Source organism: Thamnophis elegans, chromosome 4 (assembly GCF_009769535.1).
Source record: "Thamnophis elegans isolate rThaEle1 chromosome 4, rThaEle1.pri, whole genome shotgun sequence".
Classification (NCBI taxonomy): domain Eukaryota; kingdom Metazoa; phylum Chordata; class Lepidosauria; order Squamata; family Colubridae; genus Thamnophis; species Thamnophis elegans.
In genome coordinates, this window is record NC_045544.1 from 79,248,670 (window position 1) to 79,260,683 (window position 12,014).

Here is a 12,014-nt window from a genome sequence, read left to right on the forward strand (position 1 = left end):
AGCGGTGTATTCAATGAAATACTTCACTCACCTCATGATGCTGATGTCCCACTGTGATGATGATGTCCCGTGCAGCCGCGGGAGCGATGTCCCGCCTCCTATGACACACGGCACAGTGATTCCTATCATTGGATCACTGTACCAGAGGAGGTGGGACATCGCTATGTGGCTGCTTGCCATAACAAGGAGGAGGTGGGACATAGTTGCAGAGCGGCAGGAGGGGGAGGAGCCCTGCATTACATTAGAACGTGAGGAGGGGGGATGGTGCGGTGCGCGCTGCGCGGCAAACTGACACAGAGGGAGGGGAAACTCACAGGGGCACTGGGCCATTCACGAGTGTCACCCAGCGGCATGGCCCCACCCCTTTTTCTCCTCCATTTTGGGCAAATTTTTCACTGACTCGAGTATAAGCCGAGGCGGCTTTTTTCAGCCCAAAAAGTGGGCTGAAAAACTAGGCTTATACTCGAGTATATACAGTATTAGAAAGAACACAACTTTGCTCACCAATCACTGTGAATCATGGGCTGAAACGAAATGGCCCCACACCTGTGTAGGTCAGCCTCGAGTCAAGTGTCCTTTTAGGCTCAATTTAAGGTGTTGCCTCAGCACCTCAGTTTCTCTTTCCCACAGCTGAAGAATTAGAAGTGCGGACTGCTAGAACTTAGAGCAGGGATATCCAGCCTTGACAACTTTAAGACTTGTGGATTTCAACTCCCAGCATTCTCCAGTCAGCATGCCCTGCATCTTGTGCTTGCCTTCACATCAGTGTGTGGCAAGTACATGGTGGCTGCCTGGACTAGCTCCTGAAGTTTCCTTGACAAGGCTTTGTGTAAGTGATATGCCATTGTCTCCCTCCTAGGGTTAAGAGAGAAAGACTGGCCCAAGATCACCCCTGCTGGCTTCATGCCTAATGTGGGACTAAAACTTCCAGTTTTATTTAACAGAATGCAGAAGATAGCAAGCATGGTCTTGTTTGCCTTGCAGACTTCCCAGGGACATTTGGCTGAGCATTATTGAAAGACTGATCAAGAATAACTCCTATGTGTAAGTGTTGATACATAAAGCATTCCTGTCAGGGATTTCAGACACTCTGCTCTATTCCATTCCATTTTTCTTTTGACTGGGCTTGAAGAAGGAGGATAGGAAGACTATTGATGCTTTTGAAATTCAGTATGGGAGAAGACCAGGGGTGGTATTCACTTACCTTTTCTACCAGTTTGAGCATGTACACAGATCCTTCCACGCATGCGCTTTTGGCAAAAAAGGGGGGGAGGCCTAAATGGGATGCCATAGAACCGGGCACAGGTGGGCAGAGCCACCCATAATTTCTGCTATTGGTTCAGGTGATCCAGTTCAAACCGGTAGAATATCACCTCTGGAGAAGACTCCTGAAAATACCAGGGACAGTAAAGAAATCAAACAATAGGATCACCGAACAAATCAACCCAGAGTTCTCACTTGAAGCACAAATTACCAGGCCTACTAATATAATGTGCCTCAAATTATCTTATTTTGGGCATATTATGTAAAGCTCTCTGCAGAAGGTTCTAATGCTGGGAAAGGTGGAAGGAAAGAGAAGAAGATGACCAGCAGCAAGGTGGATGCACGGAGTCTCATCAGTGGTGAGTGCACCATTAGAAAACCTGAAAGACCAGATTAGAAATAGATTGTTATGGAGAAAATCTATCTATGTAGTTACTAAGAGATGACACTAATCTAAGTTACTAAAAGATGACACTAATCAATCCATCGATCAAGTCTGCCGGTTCAGTATTCCAGTGCTGTGCCCTATTCCATCCCATGTTTCTTCCGACACATACTAGAGACTATAGCAATAGAATTTTTTTTTTATTTCTAGGTACAGATCTGCATAATGTCCAGGTAAACCTTCTTCTGTTGATTTGAGTGATGAGAAATCAAAAGCACAATCCAGGAGCGTGCAATCAAAAGTTGGCAAGAGTTTAATTGATGGCACTATGGGCAAAAATTCAGAATTCATAAACTTTAGGTTTGGGAACTTCTGGTAGACATTTTCTCTTTAATTAGGAATGGCATAGGAGAGCCATGTAACAGTCAGATATAGTACAGACAGCTGGAGCGTTCAATTTCCATAATGTTATCATCTTTCAAAAGAAGCTCATAGAAAGTGTGATCAAAAGCCGAGGTGGAGCAAAGGAGAGCAAAATGTGTGCAGTATATGTAGAAACAGAAAATGAGAAGCAGTTAGGAGTGAAGACAGATTGAGAAAAAGGAAGTTCTGAGAGTTAGGAAACATTATGCTGGGGCTGCAGGTACACTTTCATTAATGTCATTTTTTACAATAGTATATAAATTATCCAGTTCCATAAACTGATGATGTGACAGACGGGTAGTTATAAATAAGCTTGTGGCAGGTAAAATAGTCTGGTGTGGACTTCTAAACTTCAAACATCACCATGCCAGGTAGAATCATAGACATCAAAGAGGTCATTTGCACCATTAAGTTCGAATTTTTCCATGTAGGAATTCAAATTAAAGCAGGCATGACGGATGCCAGTCCAGTCTCTTTCGCTCAGGGAAAGTCTGGCTTATCTAATTCTCTTAGTAATTGGCTCCACAGTCAAATTTCTCTTGCTGTTAGAAAACTAGAATCTCCTTTCCTATAACGTAAATCCATTTTCTATGTCCTGCCCCTTGGAAGGATAGGGAATAGGGAAGAGAATACAAAGCATCAAGAATCATCTTCTCTAATAACTTTTTGGTATATCATATTCCCTCTTCCCAGTTCCTTCGGCCCAGGTTCAATTACAGTTCAGTTCTTGATGCCTGCCTCTGAAAGTGTTTCAGCTAGTCTGCATTCTTCCTAAAGTGTGTGCTCAGAATTGAGCATAATCTTTGTCATGGAATGTAACCATCCAAAACCAACTGGAATTATTGTTTTCTGTGATTTAATTCTGAGGCTTCCGTTTGAATTTGCCTTTTCACAACTCTCATAGTCAGTTTCTAATCAACCTTTATTCCTACTTTTTTTCAAATGTGCTATTGCAAGACCCCAGTATCCTCACTGTATATCTGTGTATCTGATATTTGTTTTCTAAGTGAAGTATTTTGTATCTATTATTTTTCAGTCTATTCCCTAATCTTAAGAGCATTTTAACTTTTATTTCAGTTTTGTTGGGCCTTAATTACTCTACTCAATTTTGTGGTATATGCAAATATTATAAATATACTTGCTCATTGAGGTTAAGGAGGAAAAATTGAAATTCACAAAACTCATAATTTAACCTTATGGCATCGCAGGTTGAGCATCTCTTCCATTTGAGGAAGAGCTCTTGATGAGGTTTTTGTCATTTTTGAACCAGATACGTTCCTTCTTTAACCTTGGGCCATCCATCCATGCCTAGCTCACTTAACAATTATATGTTATGGATTATTTCCTAAGTATCTTACTGAAAACAAAATATATTTACAAGTCCAGCATTGTTCTGATCAAAAAACAAGACAAGGTTAGTCTGTCAGGATGCTCTTGACAAATCCATAGTTATTTCCAATATGGATCACACTGTTTTCAAGGTGTCTACTGATGATTGCTTTCTGTTTCCCTCTAGAAACTTTCCAAATATTGATGCCAGGCTGTCTGGTTTGCAGTTACATTGCTGCTCCTTTCCCCCTTTTTTTGAAGGGAGAATCTTTTGTCCTCTTCTGTATTTCATGCATTCCTCAGAATTTCTCTGAGACTACACATCAAGTTCAGATAGACCATGAGCAATTTCCTTCAATTCTCTAGAATGAAATTCATTTGGAACTAGAATTGTAAATCAGTTCAAAGTAAATATATGTTTCTATCAATCTTAAACTTAAATCTTGCCCCTTTGTCCTGTTTTTCGCAAATGCCTGATGAAACACCTGTATTTGCATAGATTGGGTGAAAACAGGAGTTGACTTTTTGTTAACATTTTGCAATTGTAATTAGTAGATGGCATAGTGATTCTTTTATTACTTTTACTGTGAACATGTTTGCAACTCTTTTCATTTTTCTCAATACCTTTGTTGTCAATTCATTCTGGTTTTCAGCCTTTCTGATTATACCTCTAAGCTTTCTTAGTGCACTCTTCCTTATTCCTCTTGAGGCTTCCTATGTGTGCCCTTTTCTATTTTCAGATTAGAATAATAGAATAACAGAGTTGGAAGGGACCTTAGAGGTCTTCTATCCAACCCCCTGCCTAGGCAGGAAACACTATACTGTTTCAGACAAATGGTTATCCAACATCTTCTTAATAACTTCCAGTGTTGGAGCATTCACGACTTCTGGAGAAAATTTGTTCCACTGATTAATTGTTCTGTCAGGAAATTTCTCCTCAGTTCTAAGTTGCTTTTCTCCTTGATTAGTTTCCACCCATTGCTTTTTGTTCTACCCTCAGGTACTTTGGAGAATAGCTTGACTCCCTCTTCTTTGTGGCAACCCCAGAGATATTGGAACACTGCTATCATGTCTCCCCTAATCCTTCTTTTCATTAAACTAGACATGCTTCCACTTCATTGACTTATTCTTCCCTAGTGGCTAATATCTAGACAAGAAAAGCAGATTCTTTTGTGCTTTCCTCCACTGTCTCAAAGAGAAACTTGTTAACATGATAGAAAATTCCAAGAAAGTTTATGCTTGGCAAAACTATTCTTTCACCTGATCATTACTTCTTCAAGCATTTTGAAAAATCTATTTTTTTTTCTAAAAAGCACATTCTCCTTGGTTGGGTAGACAATAATAGGCAAAAATAGGCAGGCATATTTTAACTCTGATGCTTTTTACTGCCAAGTTCATTCAGCAGGATTTCTGAGCAGGATTACAGCAGATACTTCTGCGATACAGAACAAAATTCTTCACTTTTACTTCGGTTTCTCTTTCTTTGGAACAAATTATATCCTTCAGTGGCTACATGCCAGTTGTGGGAAGTCATTCCACTAGACTCAATTATTAAATTGTGGTTGCTTTCCTGTATTAAGAGTTCATGCTCATTTTCTTTATTTTGCATGCTCTGAGTGCAGACAAAAGAAGTTCATGAACTTCATGAGCTATTGCTCTGATTTCTTATTTAACAGTTTAATAGATCTCATGGCAACCTTTAACAGTGCACAGGTCTTTAAAGTTATTTTTCCTAGAGACTTGGAACAGGCAAGCTGATGACCTCCAGATGTTTTAAACTACAACTTCCATGATCCTTTTGCCATTGCTTAAACATTGAGACTGGAATTGAAACCCAAAGCATCTGAAGCAGGGTTGGGTACCTGCCAGCATTACTGCTGCTCCGGTGCGTGCACAACTTTGCACATGCTCTGCATGCGCAGAACATTTTAAAAAATGCCACGTCAACCAGGGAATGGGTTTGGCGGTATGGCAGGCCTGGGTTGCTGCCAGTTCCAGTGACACAAGCCAACAAACCACTACTGGTTTGGCCGAACTGGTCCGAACTGGTAGGAACCCACCTTTGCTTTGAAAGGTACCTACTCACCTATCCTTGATTTAAATCTTATCTACAATTCTTCCTATAAATCATGTCCTACTATTCATTCATGTTGTCTATATAGAATATCTACAGTAATGGCCAAAATTGTGAAAACCTTTTGGGGAAAGTGTATTTTTGAGGTTTGATGGCTGATAACACCACTTTTTTTTGAGTAGTACCATAAAATTATATATCAGTGGAAAGATAATTTAATCAAGAATGTAATGCAAGAAATTTGTTCAATTATCTGTATTCTATGAAAGTTATAGCCAAATAACCCGAAAAAGGAAGCACAACTTGCTTAGGTTGATATCAGGTAGCTTTCCTTCATCTGATTGTATCCAATGAGTGTGAGTGTTTGGAGAGCCAATCAGGAGTCATCTTTTTTTGGCAATGAGCCAATCAGGTTACCCAATTAAGTATTAACTGACATGGTGATAATTTTTGTATATCTTATTTTTTCTATGGTGATAATTTTTGTATATCTCTTTTTTTCTACGTGTTTCACTTTTAATCTTTATAAATGCTATTCTGCTTCATAAAAGTTATTGCATTACATTCTTGATTAAATTATCTTCCCATCACTATATAATTTTATGGTACTTCTCCAAAAGAAAGTGGTGTTATTAGCCTTCATACCCCAAAAATACTGTACACTTTTCCCAAAAGGTTTCCACAATTTTGGCCACTACTGTATATAGAGAAGAGTCTCCTATAGGTCTAAATTTGGAATTCTGAAGATTGTCTACTATCACTTTCTTCTGACTCATGTTCTCATTACAATAACGGAGAAAGGCAATTTGAACAGGAATGTGCAGAAAACAACAGATCTGAATGTCACCGTTTTTACTGTAAAACAAAAAGCATATAAAGTGACTGACCTTCTCATAGAAAACTGTGGTTATCTGTTCAGGACAATTTATTCAGCATGCAATGTTAATTTTGCCCCTAAAATAAAAATAGTATCATTACTCTTAAGAGGCATATTTTCACACAGGCCAAATCTGCTTGGCATTTATGACACTGGTTTGGATTTGCATGGGTTTTGAGGTGGGAAGGCAATGTCTTTTTATGAGAAGAAATTGGCTTCTCCTAGTAGTTTTTGTCAATGCACTGGCTTTCTTTCTGCTCTTACCTTGCTAGAATTATAGGTTTATAGATGCAGTGTCACAGTGGTGGGTTTCAAAAATTGTTCGAACCTACTCTGTGGGTGTCGCCTCCTTTGTGGGAGTGGCTTGCTGCCCATGTGACCAGATATGAAGATGCCGATTACACTTGTCAGAACCACCTTAAATTACCTCACACACAGCACTGGCATGCATAAGAATATGATGTAAACTTGTTTTTTAAAGGGCATATTTGGTTTGCGTTAAAACAACTTCAACACACGCAATGTTCTGATTGCACCACAAACGCAGTAGTCATCCTTACCTTTCACAGAGGCACTGAGTTTTATAAACATGAGCATGATAGTGTAGAATAATCATATCCAAGGACCAGTGGTGGGTTTCAAAAAATTTTGGAACCTCTTCTGTCGGTGTGGCCTGCTTTTCGGGTCCACTGGTGGAACCTCTTCTAACTGGTTCGGTAGATTTGACGAACCGGTTCTACTGAATAGGTGCGAACTGGTAGGAACCCACCTCTGCAGTGTCATCTGCATTTATCTCACTACTATAGATCTTTGAGGTTTCAGAATGACTTGTTCTATAGGCCTAGCTTTCCATTTGTGGCATCTCCATCTCCTCAAACACTCTCTGGACCACTGCTATTAATCAAGGAAGGTCGTAATCATGATTATTCAAACTACCTTGAAACCTAAGTAGTTTGGTTGTAAGCCTTTTTCTCTTCTTTCTGTGACTGTACCATAATCTTAAGAATATAAAATAAATTTAAAAAAACAGATTTGCCAGATTTGGTTTACTAATCTCAAGCCACAAATCCGTTTTCTGAGATACCACTTCACTGTAACTTCTTTCAGCGTAATAGTTGGAAGAGATAGTAAAAAAGCATTTCCACAGATTTCAGGGCAGCTAAAAAAAATAAGTATGCTTACACTAATTTGTATTCTCCCACTAATTTACACCTCAGGGAACTAGTCTGTAACTTGAGATTAATAAAATGAATCTGGCAACTCTGGATTTTTAAAAAAAAATCATTTTATATTCTTAATATTATGGTACCATCACAGAGAATAAGAGGATAAATGCTTACAGCTATAGGTATCCCCCTGTGGAAACAACCACTTCCTTAAGCTTCTTTACCTATATTTGTTTTCCCCAACTATATAGCTTTTGTCCCTGGCTGTATTATTTTATCTGATCCCTGAGCTAATACCTTCATTGATCTGATCTCTGTAAAGAATACATTTTAATACTGCTACAAAATACAAAAAGAAGCTGTTTGGGGGTGTTATAGTGGGAGAATACAAATTAATGCTAGCATACTTTTTTCAGTTAGCCTGCCATCATTCACATAGCTTAAAGAAATAAAAATGAGAGTAATTAGTATGAGTGATGTGAAAGCGAACTGCCATCTGATGAGATTTGTAGTCATCCAGTGGAAACAAGGCAATATTCTTTTTCCCACAAGCCAGCAAAAATGTTGCAGCTGTCAGTTAACATACCTTGTGTTAATAAATAGTGTACTGACTTTTTAAAAAACAACACACTTGTTTCTGTAACATTTTAAAAATAAGGAAAGCTAAACTCCCACAACACCTCAGACGCCTTTATTAAACCCACAGATTTTCAAAAAATGTCCTGTGATAAGCTTATTTAAAATTATTTCCTGAGATAAGGCATGATCTAAAGAAGCTATAGAAAAACTGCAATTCACTTGCTGATGGCCACAATTCAAGCAACAAAAAATACAAGACATCATTCATTTTTTTTAAAAAAACCGCAACAGGAGAAAGTAGGTCTGTTCTGTTTTGAAAGCAATTCAGAAATCCTTCAGACCTTGTACCCTCAAAGCACTAGGCTGCTATTTGATAGACTAAGAGTCAGAAAAATAAAGTTGTTGCTTAAGGAATGGACTCACGCAAGCAAACATGTCTCTTAAAATATGTCTCATAAAGCAGCAACAACTTTCTGTTCCAAGTGGCCAGTTGAACAATCACCTTAACATAGTAGATGCATGATGCCCTCACACATTTTTAGATGAAACTGCTTGTTGAAGTCACCCATCAGTTTTGGCTCCAGTATCCTCCTCCTCTTCCCTCCCTCCCTCCCTCCCTCCCTCCCTCTATCTCTCTCATCAAATTTATTGGCTGCCCATCTTATCATAGGATAATTCTCCCGATGATACCCAATTGTACATCTTTAACCAAGAATTGCTGTTCATGATCTATCACAATGTCTGGATTCTGTGCACTTTTGGATGGGAAGGAACAGAGTTAGGTTCAATTCTGATAAGATCAAATGCTGTGGATTTTTTACACACAGACACACATCAGAGTTTCCAACTTTAGTCGGGTGGGGCAATCCTCCCCCATTTGAGATAGGTTTGTGAGTTGTCTTTGACTCACAGTTCTTAGAGCAGATGGCAGCTGTGGCCAAGACAGCTTAAATTGCACCAATTTAAAATTTTGCTTAAGTTGCACCAATTGAGCTCATTCCTGATTGGGAGCCTCTCCAGACTTGTCATTCGTGCCCCCAGTTGTGTCTACCCATCTGCAACAGGGGTGGGTTCCTGCTGGCATTACTGCCGGTTTGGCGTGCAAAAAAATCAAAATGGCGCTACCACCGATATAACCGGTTCGTGGGCATGGCAGACCGAGGTATTACCTACTTGGCCAAATGGTCCGAACCGGTAGGAACCCACCTCAGATCTGGAAGATCTGATAGAAAGGTGTACTTCAACTCCTGTCTATTGAGCAGTCATCTATTGGAGCCTCAGAGACATGCCTTGCCAGTGGCAATGCCCAATACCTGAATAATATTTCTCCAGAGATCTTTACATCTGAAGATGGCTATTTTGGGCTATTTTTCACAAGTTTGGAGACAGAATTATCTGTGAACCCCTGTAAGATTTTGCTTGACATATTTACATGGCATTTGTGAATGTATATCTTTTGTTACCATTGATTACAATGGTTTTTATTCTATATAGCATGCAGAATCATATAGAACTGGGTGTTTTTAAATCTTATAAATAAATGAAAGAATAAAATTTGTGCAAAGTTGAAAGCACTTCAACCAAATCATTCTCCAAACATCATCAGCACTAGTGGTAATTGATGAAACAAGGTAACAGAGGGGGAGGGAGATGCTAAAAAAGTGAGGATGGAAGACACAAGACACAGTCAAAGCTCTACCTCTTTTTCATAAGGACATTAAAAACAGAGTGATGGACTTTTAGTTCTTGCAGTTGCAGCCATGATTTTGACATTTTGGAGTCCTGTCCCTTGAACCTCCTCAAGCAAGTTCCACCACTAATGATGTTCTTCCTTGGATTGCATTACAAAGCCACCATGATACATATTAATGACATGTTGTCCCACAACAAACCCTTACAATGGATAAATATCTGATTATTGTGTTATTTCACATAATAAATATTATTTTATATAGTTTTCAAATCAACTAGGTTCATTCTTTTCTGATCAATTAGTGATTATGCACTAATGATGTTTTATCATGCTACATCACTAAATGAGAGTAGTAGATGGTGATTTTAAAAAATTGTTTTAGATCAAATTAGTTCAAAATACTGTACATTTCTAAAGATTTGTCTTAAATTTTCATGCCAGAACATACCAATGAATCACAATCAGGATTACACATACAAATTATGGCATTGTTTGTTTACTGATATTATTATTATTTCCCAATTATAATGGGCATTAAATTTTATTGCAACTAATCACAAACAAACTAATAATGATCCCATAGCAATTCATGAGGTCAGATTTCCCTGTAAGTTAATGTGGGTCTAGGAGAGTCATTAGCAGTTTTATCACATGAAAGTTTAGCATGAAATTGGTCAATTCTCAAATTTCCTGAAAATGGAAACTTTGTTTGTTGAAGATTGTACAAATACTGTTGCATCAAATATATTTTATATGCACAGAATTTCTAATTTTCAGAACTCTTGTTCTGTAAAAGTAGTTGAATGTTTTCCAAAAACTGCATTTCAGTGTATAGTGGGTTTTTTTTTTTTTTAGACAAAATGCTGTCCATTAGAGATTCACTGCAGTGCAGCATTTCAATTAATGTGCTGGACCAGCCAGATTCAAGTTTGTTTTCTGCCATGGAAACTTATGGGATGACTTTGAACTAATCACTCAGTCTGATCAATGTGAGATGGTTACTGTACACAAAAATGAGAGGATGTAGTGCTATATGCGAAACAAACAAAATGTTAAAAAGTTACTTTGCCAAGCACATCTAAATTAAATTAAAGTAACCAAAATATATTTACAATCCCCAAGGCATGTCACAACTTTTGAGCACCACCAATGTTTGGAAATTGAAAGCTGAAAAATCTGACAGTATGAGCTTCTAAAGAAATTTTGAAGCACTGGACCTAATAAATAGAGAATTAAAAAGAGACATGATTTCTGATTTGGTTCAGAAAAAAAGTGTGTTTTTGGAGGGGAATGAGTGCCTGTTTCTGAATCTCCAGTCATGTATCTGTTTGTACAATGGTTGAAGGGGGCTGGGATGGGAACAGATCCAGTTGAGAAATGTCAAGGTATTTTGATAAACATTGTTCCCAGTCCTCATGACCTTCTTCAGTGGCACATCTTCCTGCATTTCAAGGTTTTTACTGACAAAAGTGAATTGGGAATCAAAATAGATATGCACAAGTGCCAAACACAAAACAGCAGACAGTGCCATTTATCTCTCCTCTATATTCACCTCATAAGCTAGTCAACAGGTATAAATCACCATATCAGGCAGATTTGGGAACTTATTTTTCCACAAACCGATGCATGTATTTTCAGTGCTACCTGGTTATTTTATTATGACATGCTGAAAAGGAAACCAAATAGTGCTTCGTTCTTAGACAAAGAGAAAGGAATAAAAGCATCCAAACAGAAAATAAGAGGCCTTAGAACTAATATTGGTAGGCATCAATTTTTGATATGAAAGCATATTTCAGCCTAGAAACAGATCTTTGTCAGAAGCAATCCTCAGAAAACCTTGCACAAAAGATAAAGGTTCCTCTCGCACATATATGTGCTAGTCATTCCCAACTCTAGGGGGCGATGCTCATTTCAGTTACAAAGCCGAAGAGCCAGCGCTGTCCAAAGACATCTCCGTGGTCATGTGGCCAGCATAACTAAACGCTAAAGGCTCATGGAACGCTGTTACCTTCCCAGAAAAGGTGGTTCCTATTTTTTCTACTTACATTTTTATATGCTTTCAAATTGCTAGGTTGGCAGAAGCTGGGACAAGTAACAGGAGCTCACTCCTTTACATGGCAGTAGGGATTTGAACTGCTGAACTGCGGACCTTTCTGGTCAACAAGCTCAGCATCTTAGCCATTAAGCCACCACGTCCCTCTAAACCTTGCATACTTTATTCTAAA